Source organism: Dromiciops gliroides, chromosome 3 (genome assembly GCF_019393635.1).
Source record: "Dromiciops gliroides isolate mDroGli1 chromosome 3, mDroGli1.pri, whole genome shotgun sequence".
NCBI classification, from domain to species: Eukaryota; Metazoa; Chordata; class Mammalia; order Microbiotheria; family Microbiotheriidae; genus Dromiciops; species Dromiciops gliroides.
In genome coordinates this window covers 314,473,854-314,486,860 of record NC_057863.1, presented here as the reverse complement: position 1 = coordinate 314,486,860, position 13,007 = coordinate 314,473,854, and the positions used below count along the sequence as shown (strand labels likewise).

General features: G+C 39.9%; 1 long non-coding RNA gene across 1 annotated transcript in view; it reads left to right on the top strand.

Moving 5' to 3' along the window:
- LOC122745805 overlaps window positions 1-10,805 on the top strand; it is a 77,231-nt gene extending 66,426 nt beyond the window's left edge. The window contains exon 4 of the long non-coding RNA XR_006355492.1: window positions 10,631-10,805. This is a non-coding gene — a long non-coding RNA (uncharacterized LOC122745805). The remainder of the gene's footprint in view (window positions 1-10,630) is intronic.
- Window positions 10,806-13,007: the final 2,202 nt, after the last annotated feature.

Here is a 13,007-nt window from a genome sequence, read left to right as displayed (position 1 = left end):
AAAAAACCCCAAAAGTGAAGTGTCTGTGAGTTAAGAATACATATTGATGACATGAAAAAAAGAATGTACTTTTTGTAGCAAAAGTTGAATATCCCTTACTACTCGATAAACTTGGCAAACATTTATTTTATGCCTACTACATATAGAGCCTTATGGAACTTGAACAAAGTAACACAACTGCAGTTGGCCTAACAATCTTCAAATTGCTCACAGAATTTTACATGAAAACTGTACTGTGTCTGGTAATTCAACCTACAGAGACAAGTCCCTTTTGGCCAGTGAAATTTATGGATGTTTAAAAAACATTGATCTAACACTTCCTACTTCTAAGGCTCCAGGCCAATATTCCCTTTCTAAGTTAGATAATAAAAGATGAATTAAACAGCCAAATGACCCAGAATAGGCCAAACTCATTTTCAGTTATGTCAACTGAAGCAGATGCCTGGAAACTTGACTGTAACAGCATTTTGAAATTATAAAAAAAAAAAAAGCCAAACTATTATAAAAGATAAAAAGAGAATCCAACTCTTAGAACAAATGTTGATTTATTTTATTACTAAATTATATATACAGTTAACATTTGAATAGGTTCTGCCAATGAGAACTTTACCCCTAAGTAGAAAGTTGGACACTGTTTATGGTACATTAACTTTTTTAGGTAGACAGACAGACATAAGTTAGATGAAAGAACATTTATTAATTTCTTATTATGTACAAGGTAAGCCATGGCGATACAAATACAAATACAAAACCCCCCCAAAAGTCCCTACCCTCAAAGAGCTTACATTCTAATTAGGGTAAAAACAATACATATAGCGGGTAGCTTGGTGGTGCAGTGGGTAAAGCACCGGCCCTGGATTCAGAAGTACCTGACTTCAAATCCGGCCTTAGACGCTCAATTGACACTTACTAGCTGTGTGACCCTGGGCAAGTCACTTAACCCCCATTGTCCCGCAAAAAAAAAAAATACATATAGGAGATCTGAAAAGGAGTAGGGAGGGAGGGAAGGGTACCATGGGGCAAAGTAAAGGAGTCCAGAGAGTGAATCCAGATGGGGGTGGGGTGAAATATGGCTGAGGTCCTTTCCAGAGAGAGGTGTTCCCAGGGAGAAAGTCACCAATTAGCACAGAGGTTTCTCCAGGGTGGCAAGGGATATGGATGTATCTATTTGTTAATAATTTGCTAAGTGAAAATTTTAGTTAGCTATGCCTGCAGTCTCTCCCCTTTTCTCATACTTCACACAGCTGCCCAGATAATTTTCTAATACACAGTCTTATCATGTCTCTGCCCTACTCAATAACTCCTTATGGTCTATAGAATAAAATGCAAATGATTTAGCCTACATTTTAAGATCCTCCACAATCTGAGTCCAACCTACTTTGCCAGCTTCTTTTCCCATTAGCTCCTTTTATATACTCTTAATTGAAGCAAATGTGAATGACTGGGTGTTTCTCCAATGTGGCATACCCTTTCCTACCTCCTTGCTTTTTCATTCTCTTCCTTCAAGTTTCAACTCTGATGCCATCTCACTCATTAAGTCTTCCCTGATCCCTTCCCCCTCCAAGTCTTCTCTTCCCTCTAGCACTCTTACAAAAAATCTTCCAAATTTATCATTTCTAAAAAGGAAGTGTGTTTTTTAATGTTAGCTGCTTGGAAGCAACATCCTTCATTTTGTTCGACATGAATTAATTGTCTTTTAGTTTATATTTATTTACCTTACTGTAGCCATTGCATATGCTATTCTTCTGGTTTCTTAGAATGCATTGTCTGGAGCTCTTTTTCCCCATCATACTGTACCTTGTATTATATTGGTCATTTTCTCCTGAGTTCCTTGAGATCAGAAAGTATCACATTTTCATCTTTAAAAGCACCGGGAGCACAGTACCTTGAAGCTAGTAGAAACTTATTACATCAATAAATCAGGCACCTACAATTTCTTTTGTGTGGAAACTCCGAGTGTGGGAACTCCTTTACCCAAGTAATGAATACATAAATGAATGGATGAACATTATTAAGTAGTCACTTTGTGCCAGGTACTATGCTAGCCACTGGGGATACAAATACAAAAGTAAAAAGAATCCATGCCTTCAAAGAGCTTACCTTCTAACAGGGACACATATAGAGAATAGTGACCAGGGAAGGAAGTTTGGGTCTGAAGAATGACAGGGATTTTGAATGGAGCCATTGGACAGTGTGGATTGTCATGTCTTTTCTGGGAATAATGGTGATAACAATTTGATGACTGCTCTCAGAGTGAGAAGTAAAATGGGAGGATGGGGGCTAAATGTGTGTGGTGTGGTATCAGGGAAGATGGTAAGAAACCCAGGTAGGCCCAGGTTTCCAGGAAGATGACTGTGGGCAGGCATGGTCTGGGGCAGCTAGATAGGATTTAGATTAGGTGAGTTTGTATTCATCCACTCAGGTCATCTCAGTTCCTGGGCAGACGTCAAAAGCTGACGTCTTCAGTAAACTGAAGAGAAGGGGAGGGGAGGGGGGAGGAGGAGGGAAAGGCCTCTGAAGGTCAGAACCAGAGAGCAGAGTTCCAAGTGAGGAGAAGCAGTGATAGGACCGATGCCAAGATGCCAAGATGCCAAAGTTAAGCCCTGGTTTCCTGGTGGGTGACTGGAAAGATTGCGATCCAGTTATAATTCAAAGTTTTAAAGAGTTACCTGGATTCAGAAGGGTTCAGTGACTTGCTTATTGCTACATATCTAAGGCTAGGTTTTCCGGTCACTAAACCCAGAATTGAATCAGGCTGTTCCAGGGACACTTATTAAGTGTTGGTTTAATCAAACAGAATTAAAGGGTTTGATTAATTCTCAGCACAAACATACGGAGCACTATCTATAAAAAGTATGGCCAAATGTGATTTTTTTTTTTAGTGGGCATTTCTTGGAGTTGTGGAGCCTTTAATTTGTTTTGAAAGAATACACCAAATAACTTCCCCCCAAAGATAATGAATGTCATGGAAAGCCTTACCAGCTATAATTGTTTGTTTAAACAGAAGCTGAATCTATTCTATCCCAAGTGCTGACATTTCCCACCTTAGATTTCTTAAACACCTCACTGTAAAACAAACAGGAAAGAGCTCAAATTGTAGATCATCTGTGAATCAAACCAACACATCTCCATGTGGGGGTTATTGAGTCATGTTTGACCCTTTGTGACCCCATTTGGGGTTTTCTTGGCACAGATACTGGATCCTTCTCCAGCTCATTTTACAGATGAGGAAACTGAGGCAAACAGGGTTAAGTGATTTGCTCAAGGTCATGCAGCTAGTAGATATCTGAGGCCAGATCTGAACTCTCAAAGATAATTCAGCCTGACCCCAAGGCCCAGTGCTCTATCCACTGTGCCATCTAGCTGCCCAACATATCGTTTCCATGTTGAACACAGACTTCCTTCCCAGAGTTATACAGCATTTATCATTTTTAAGGATAATTGTTAATAAGCAGTTATAAGGCTTTAAGGCCACCTGGGCTATGGCTTTTAAGCTGTGGTGGCTCCCTGAAAGAGCTTTTCTAGAAAGGCTCAGGCCTCCTGATAGCTTTTGAGGCCTATTCAAACGTGCAGGCCTTCCGCACCTGTCAATGTCAAGTGTACTTTCATAAAACTACTGTACGCTCAGCCTCCCTTCCACAACACTTGAGTTGCTGTGCTCTTTTTTCACTTGCTTAGCAGATAATTACATAGCTGTGTATAAATACTGGTCCTTAAGTAGGTATGAGAGAGGAAAGAATGGGAGGTTCAGTTTAAATGCAGCCTACACTGAAATGCACGTCATCAGAAGCAATCACCTTCAGAGCTTTGCCAGGAAGAAAAGCTCCATCTGTCCTGAGGAATAAGATCAAATTGGAGTCTTGCAAACGACACTTCATCACTTTGTAGTCTGAGCAAGGCTTCCTAACAGGTGGAAGGTGGGAAACATAAGAGTCTTATCTAATACAATGTAAGAACTGGAACACATTGAACATTTTCTTGGCCAACTGCTGTTTGAGGGATGAAGAAACAGTGGCCCAGAGAGGGGAAATTATTGGGGCCTTGAACATATTTGAATAGGGGAAGGATATGTGATTTTTGTCATGGTAGGGAATTCCAGGTGTGGGAACTCCTTTTACCTGGGCAAATGCAGAGCTCAATAGTCTATGACTTGTAGATAAGCAAGTTCCATATGTACATAAGAGATTTAAGTGACTGATCAAGAATCACAGGCCATGGGGCGGCTAGGTGGCGCAGTGGATAGAGCACCGACTCTGGAGTCAGGAGTACCTGAGTTCAAATCCGGCCTCAGACACTTAACACTTACTAGCTGTGTGACCCTGGGCAAGTCACTTAACCCCAATTGCCTCACTTTAAAAAAAAAAAAAAGAATTACAGGCCATGCAGCTAGTGTAGTGCAGGGGAACAAATGCTACTTTTGCAGTCAGAAGACCTTGATTCAACTCTCAGTCCTGGATTCAATCCCAGCCTTGCCACTTGCTACCTATGTCACTGGGCAAGTCACTTAATCTTTTCAGGTTGAGGGTAATCAATAAGCTTCAAACACATTGGTGAGTTAGGAGATGTCTATCTCAAGCAGGAGAAGGCTTTCCCCAGTGGAATGAGCAGATGAAAATGATTTGTTCTAAAGGCCATGAAGTTGGGGGAAGCAGGCATTGTGGGACCCATAGAGCTTGGTCAGACATAGAAGACACTGAAGGTCATCCAATGCATCCTCAGCCATGACTGGTCATCCTGATTTTTGTTTTGCCACTGGACTTTGATGACTTTGGAGGAGAGAGTGAGGCTGACAATTTTGTTCAACTCTGCCTCACTTAAATCCTATTACCTAAGGACTCAGGACATCACTCCATGACATCATTGGTCCTCTTTGAAAACGAAGCATAAAAAAACAATAATTTCTCAAGGCCTCAGTTTCCTCATCTAAAAAATGAGGATCAGCCAGCTTCTAAAGTTCCTTCCAACTCTAAATCACTTTATCCTAAAGTGCCAGGGGCCAGATTTGAATCTTCAAATACTGTCCAAGTTAGCTAGGTGGGGCAGTGGCAAGATTGCCAGGCCTGGAATCATAAGGCCTGAGTTCAAATCCAGATTTAGCTATTTAGTAGTTATGTTCAAAACTCCATGACCCTGGGCAAGTCACTTAACTTGTTTGTTTCCACTTCCTCATCTGTAAAATGAAGATAATAGTACTTACCTCCTGGGGCTGTTGTGAGGATCAAATGAGATAAAGTTTAAACCACTTAGCACAGTACCTGGCCCAAAGTAGGTGCCTAATAAATGCTTATTTCCCACCATCTTTCCAGCCCAACTTGAAGGACTGGTCTCTATCCACTACACAATGCTTCGTTGCAGGTGGGGATAGGGAAGGGGACTGGACCTGTGATTTCATGGGTGTAGGAAGCTTCATGAAGGTATTCCTTCTACCAGTGCAGTTCAACACATTCTCTGAAACTAGTAGTCTGAGGGAGTTTCCTGGAGCACAGTGGGGTTAAGTGATTTGCCCAGGGTCACACCCCCTTGCATAGTGTGGATGGATAATAATTGTTATTGAATTGAATGAAGATAATGTAGTTAGTTAGTGGCAAAGCTGGAGAGAGAACCTCAGGCCTTTGAACCCAGGCCAGTGCATCTTCCTTGAGCTCCGAAAGCTCATTAAGTCCACACATTTTAGAGTCCTGTGTCCTGGCATTGGAGTACCCTGGGTGACCTTCCAACCCAACCTGCTATGGCTAACTCCTTCCAACCATCAGCATTCTGCTTTAGAGAGACACGGGCCCTACTGAATAATCCATCATGTAACTATCCCCAACTCCTGCTCCTGGCTCCAACTTTTATGTACTGCAGCTGGGCTTGCATGGTATTTTTGGGGACAAGTAAATGTAGAAAGGCAGGGAGAAATATGGATGATAAAAGCCTAGTTCTCTCCCTATACATCCACTGGGCCATCACTAATGTTCCTCCATTACTTCCTGCTTCTGGCTCTGGCTTCTAGGCAGGCACCTGCACAACACAACTGTGAGGGGAAAACTCAAATGTGTTTCCTTTGTAGAAGCAAGAAAGAGTTTACCCAGTGTCCCAAGGTTAAAACATGAACAGAAAAGTCTTTAAAAATTCCAAGTGAACCACTTAGTCATATGAGAAAGATAAGAAGGCATGAAGATGGGTTAGTCTTAAATTTTTTCTTTTTAAAGTATAGTACTTTTGCCAGAGAATCAACGTGGCCCAAGAATGTGTCCTAAGTGTTGGATGCTTTGAGATCCCCATAGGAAACGTGCTTTGGAAAGAATATATTATTGTTAACACATCATTATTACTATTATTACATTATTAATTTTAACATCCTGCCAAATGCATTTTCTTAAGCTGTAACCCAGTCTTTATGTCCCATTCTCCCTTTGCAGGCAGTTTTCTTATACAGTCCCAAGTGATGATAGCAATAATGAAAATTGCATTTTGGTCTTTGATAGGTAGAAGAAATATAACATTTATGAAGAAAGGGAAGGGAAAATTATTTGAATAGATAACTATTTATACAAATTACCTAAGTTAACAAGAATAAAACAAAACCAAAAATTCTAGGGTTTGTTGTTGTTGCTGTCTAATGGCTGTGGTTTTTACCTTATTTCTTTCCTTTGAAAAGAATAACCCCCAAATAGATGTTTTTCTTTAAGATGATTTAAGCCATATTGGCAAATAATTTTTGGAAGCTGTGAGGTCTTTACAATGTTAATTTGGCCAACATTTTCTTTCATTTCTTTCTTCTTCTTTTGCTCCCAGAGTCGACAGATTAAAAGGATTTAAGTGTCTTTATTTAAACTATTTCCATGTGTGGCATTGTCTTAAATGCACAAATAGTTGGTTTGCTGCTCCATAAATGTTGGCCCCTCCTTTGCTCTCGGTATGGGAATGGGAACATCAGCAGCCTACCAAAACCCAAAACAAACCCCCCCCCCAACCCCAATCCCTCAGCATCTTGTTCCTTTAAGTAACCTAAACACATTAAAAAACAAAACACCACACAACACTATACTGGGAAAAGTAGGGGATAGAAAGATTATAAGGTTAAATATTCATATAAGTTAAATAACAATCTAAGAAAGCAATACAAAAATATCATGAAGCATCTAGTAAAATGTTACCTCTTTAAAAATGGGGACTGGTTTAAACTTTCTGTCTTTATATAGCAACTAGTAAAATGACTCGTGTAATAGGTGTCTTAATAAAGGTTTCATTCGTTGGATGCAGGTGAAGTGTGTGTATGTGTGTGTAGGAAGTCAGAGGACCCAGAGATTTCAGCAGATAGTTAAAATTTCAGTTTGATCATTTAAACATAATGGCAAATATTAAAAATCAGGTCTTGTTTGGTTGTTTTGTTGATTGTCTAGATTTTTTAAAGTGGTGGAGAAATGTTACTAATGCAGATTAAACCAAACAGCATGTCTTAATTAAGGTTGTTAAATGTTTAACAGCATACAAATTGATAGAGTTGATTAAATCATAGAAGGCACAGGTAACAGTCCTAAGGTGTTAATATGTTAGACCTTGTTACCCCTTTAAGAAGTTTTCTGTGATGGACTTTTAAGGGGTACTTGCCATTGGCAATTGAAAGATGTCCAACCCCTGGTGGCCGGTCAAAAGCAAATGGGCCAGCTCTTGGACACAGCCAAGGTGGGAGGGTTATGTGAAGTTGACCCTTCATAGCCTTGAGGAAAACTAGTTATGGAAGAAGAATTCCTCTCTTGAGAAGGAATCATTTCCCACCTGGAGATGGTGGTGATTTTCCTTCTTTCTCCCATCAGCTAAGGCATTTGGCAATGAAGCTACTTACCCGAAGGGAGACACTGCACCCAGCAAGTAACAGGCAGAGAGAGTCAGCAGAGGTGACTCCAAAAGAGTATGACCCTTGGCAGCAGAGAAGAGAGACAAGTATAGATTCAAGAGATTAGGCTTGGCAGTGAGAGAGACTGTGACCAAGAAGGAGTATGAATTGTCATGGCCACGTGTGTTCCCTACACACATGGTTTACTAATGACATGCTTTAAATATAGGTCTGGTATTTTCACTGATGTTGTGTATAGTTGTAGGAGGGTGAATCCTAGACTTACAGGAGGAGAATGTCTTATTACATTGCTATTTTGATGCCAGGAGCTAATTTGCCTTTGCTGAATGATTAGTTGTTATTTGTCCTTGGTTTTTTAAGAGGACAAGTGACATCACAGGGTGATAGCTTGACTTTTGCATGAATTGGATTTAAGTGAGGCAGGTCCCGCAATCGTCAGCCTTCTGAGTCATAGAATTCTGGTAGAAGGACAAAAGTCAAGACAACTGTTGATGGCCCGCGATGCAGAGGATGAACATGAAGTCTTTGATGTCTTCCCAAGCTCTACAGTTCCTTTTTCAGCAGCCTTCATGGCCTCTGGAACAAGCTGTTCCCATCTACCCATTCTGCTGGGGGAAGTCTTCACATGTTTGGGGTAGATGTGCCTCTAACTCACCTTCAGTTCTGAGGTGGTAAGGACCAAATTTAGTATGGGAAGAGTTAATCGGGCGGCTCGCCTTAATATTGGATAAGAAAAGAAACAGCCAAAAACAAAACAGGTTTATTAATGGCAACAAGTAAAAACACTATCTGAATCACACAAGTGAGATTAATAGAACTAGAAACAATGTATAAATCTCTGGGTTAAAAAGGCCCCAGGCACCTGAACCTGCCTCCCCCCCAGCCAGCTCCCAAGAGCCAGCATTGCCTCAAAAAACACAAACAAACTCACCACACCTGGAATCTGTAGCTCTAAGGAGAATTAGCTGTGCAGTCTCTTCTGTTTTGTCTGAAGATCAAACACCAGCAGCTCCTCTAAATGTCTGCTTTCCTTTCCCGTTCCTTTCAGAACACTCTCTAACTGCCTTTATTCCTAACCTCCTCTAACCAAATCACAACTGTATCTAACTGATTTTTTCACAGGAAGGGGAGGGGCAGTTCTTAGCCATGCTGAGTCTCTAATTGGCTCAGCACACCCACATGGGCTGTCCCCCAATATAATCTAGCCAGACCCACGTGGGTGTGGGGAAAGCTAAAAGAGGAGGCATAGTTAATTAGTTTCAATAAGTGTTCCCTGTGGTCAGAGTTCCTCTTGTTTTTTCAATTATCTCACAAAGTACACACCCATCCTCTCTTAGGTTTTTAAGCTTACGTTCTTTCAGTCTGACCATAAGGAAGCAAAGATAGGGTTATGAAAACCCCAAATCACAATTAATTCCTTACAAGGTCTATTGGTTATTGTTATGCTGGCCAAGACAGTTTCATCAGGGTGTGGCCACCAAGCATGCTACAGCTACTTGAAGCCAAAGGTGAGAGTTGGGTGAATCAGGTGGACACCAAAGGGGGCTGAACATCCTAAAAAGGGCTCAGCAAGCCCTCACACCAGAGTGCTGGTCCTCCTGAACACCTCATATGCCCCAGCCGATTAGCAAAAGTAAATGTACCAATGGAGGCTGGTGAACTATGATTTTAGAAGTGTATACTCACAGAGTACCTTTGAATCTATGGCAGTTGTTGCCTGGGGGTAAATTGATGGGGGAAACTCCCAGAAGAGGCCCTATGAGGATCATGAATATAGATGCTATTCATATCTGGACTTCTGATCACTCGCCATGCTAGGTGTCATGACTTACCTGCGTCAAGACTGTGTGGATCATGATTCTATTCAAGATAGAGTAGAGTGTCCAGTTTTGGACTACTTCCTTTTTTTTTTTTTTTTGGTGAGGCAATTGGGGTTAAGTGACTTGCCTAGGGTCACACAGCTAGTAAGTGTTAAGTGTCTGAGGCCGGATTTGAAATCAGGTCCTCCTGAATCCAGGGCTGCTGTTCTAACCCCTGTGCCACCTAGTTGCCTCTACTTTTGGACTACTTTTGAGGGTCACTTATCCTTTGCTAAACTTTTTTTTTATTTTGATTTTTTTCACTTGATACTATTTTATTTTTTCCCAATTACATGTAAAGATAGTTTTCAACATTAATTTTTGTAGGATTTTGAGTTTCAAATTTTTCTCCCTTCCTCTGTTACCTCCCCCTTCCCCAAGGCTGAAAGCAATCTGATATAGGTTATGTATGTACAATCATATTAAGCATATCTCCCCATTAGTCATATTGTGAAGGAAGAATCAGAACAAAAGGGAAAAACCACAAGAAAGAAAAAACACCCCCCCCCAAAAAAAAAGTGAAAAAAGTTTGCTTCAATCTGCATTCAGACTTCATAGTTCTTTTTCTGAATGTGTAGCTTGCTAAACTTCTAAGTCTTTCTTTTTTTTTTTTTTTTGGTGAGGCAATTGAGGTTAAGTGACTTGCCCAGGGTCACACAGCTAGTAAGTGTTAAGTGTCTGAGGCCGGATTTGAACCCAGGTACTCCTGACTCCAGAGCTGGTGCTCTATCCACTGCACCACCTAGCTGCCCCCTAAGTCCTTCTTTCTCCACATTTGTTTTAGAAATCAATGTTATTATCAATATTGCTATGATTACTGTACATCATTATTGATGAAGGCAAGCCCATATTTATGGAGTGTTTAAGTGTTATCCTCAAAAAAACCTTTTGAAGTTGTGGTACAAATTTCATTGTTCCTATTTTACAGATGTGAAAAGTGAGGCACCGATTTGAGACAACAGATAATGAAGATAACACGAATGTTGAAGGATACCATGTCAAATGCGTTCAGTAAACCTGTGAATTCATCTAGACATTTGGTTTCATTGATGTGGGGAGCTGTCAATGAGCAAGATCCTTCTATGAAGGGACACCATCAACTTAAAGTCTTAGAGAAAATGCTGAGGGCACTCACTGAAAGACTGAACACTAGCCCACATATAGTCAATATATGTGGGACTTGACTCCAGTGCGGCCTAATTTTGAGTCTAGCCCTCTATCCCTTGATGCACTAACATTCTTTTGCTAGTTGATTCCCCCTTAACCCTAGACTATTTCGGGGTTCCTTTAAAGTTAGTGTGGCATTTTGAGATCAAATCAAAAAATATTTCCCAGTTACCTACTATGTGCATGCATACTGTTTGTCAAGGAATTCCATTTACGATGAAGATGAATTCATAAAACAGGAAGACAGAATTAGTAATGTGCAAGTCCTGGAATGGAAAACTATTATTATTTAAAAGAAACTAATTATAGTTAGGACAAGATGGACATGTAGCAATTCAATTTGAGAAATAATTATTAAGCACTTACTGTGTATACAGTGAAATTTCATATCCCAAAGAAAATAAGATATGGCCCCCTGCTCTCAAGAAGATAAGGCATAAACATATGAAATGTTAAACAGCAAAAATATTTAAATAACAGTTTGAGACAATAGAAAATACATCACCAGATGGTGTTTAATTACTGAATTAAATATATAGTACAGGAGTTCAGTGATATGAGAGTATATTCCATGTGGGGGTTGTCAGAGAAGACTTTACAACTAAGAAAGTGTGAGCTGGGACATGGAGAATGTATGATAATTGAAAGGAGAATGAGTAAAGGAAAAGATTTCAGATAGGAGAAAATTTCTGAAACATATAAAGAATCACATCAAATTTATAAAAATACAAGTCGTTCCCCAATTGGTAAATGGTCAAAGGATTTGAACAGGCAGTTTTCAGACAAAGAAATCAAAGATATCAATAATTATATGAAAAAATGCTCTAGATCATTATTGATCAGAGAAATGCAAATTAAAAAAACTCTGAGGTATCACCTTACACCTATCAGAGTGGCAAATATAACAAAAACAGAAAATATCAGTTGTAGGAGGGGATGTGGGAAAGCTGGTATGCTAATCCACTGTTGGTGGAGTTGTGAAAAAATCCAACTATTCTAGAGAGCAATTTGGAATTATGCCCAAAGGGCTAGAGAATTGTGCATACCCTTTGATCCAGCAGTACCACTACTAGGTTTATATCCCAAAGACATCCCAATAAAGAGAAAAAGACCTATTTGTACAAAAATATTTATAGCAGCTCTTTTTGTGGTGGCTAAGAATTGGAAATCAAAGGAATGCCCATCAACTGGGGAATGGCTAAACAAGTTGTGTTATATGATGTTGATGGAATATTATTGTGCTATAAGAAAGGACAAGCAGGATGACTTTAGAGAAGCTTGGAAAGACATGTAGGAAATGATGTATTGGGAAGTGAGCAGAACTAAAAGAACACTGTACACAGAAACAGCAATATTGTTTGATGAAGAACTGTGAATGATTTGACTATTCTCAACAATACAATAATCCAAGACAATCCCAAAAGAATATTGATGAAACATACTATCCACCTTCAAAGAAAGAACTGATATTGATGGAACAGATTGAAGTATGCTATTTTTCACTTTCTTGCATTTTTTAATGATTTAATTTGCTTGTAAAAAGTGACAAATATGGTGGTTTTGCATGATCGTACATGTATAACCCATATCAGATTGTTTGCCACGTCAGGGAGGTGAGAGGGGAGGGAGGGAAGAAGGGGTAGAGATTGGAACCAAAAAACTATAAATTAAATAAATTAAAAAAGGAGGAAATGGGTGAGCAAAAGTGTGGAGGCATGAAATTTCAAGCTCTGTTATGAAGATGAGACCACTGTGACTATCTATAGTGAGAGGTTTGTATACAAGAGGAGTAGAAAGATATGTTAAGGCCAGGGTAATGAGGGCTTTGAACACCAGGCAAAAATTATATTTTACCTGGTATGTGACTAGAGCAATGGCTTTCAAATCAGAGGACCCGTGTTAAAATCTTACCTCGGTCACATACTACTTGTGTGACCTTGGACAATTTATTTAACCTCCCAGGGCCAGTTTCCTCATCTGCAGAATGACCTCCAAAGTGCTTTCCAGCTCTAACTCTGTGATCTTATGAGCTCACATTAGGCAATGGGCATCCTTTGAAAAGGTAGAGCTATGATCCAAGCAGCATTTTAGAGAGGTAAATCTGAGAGCAGTCCGTAGGATGAATTGAAAGGTTATAT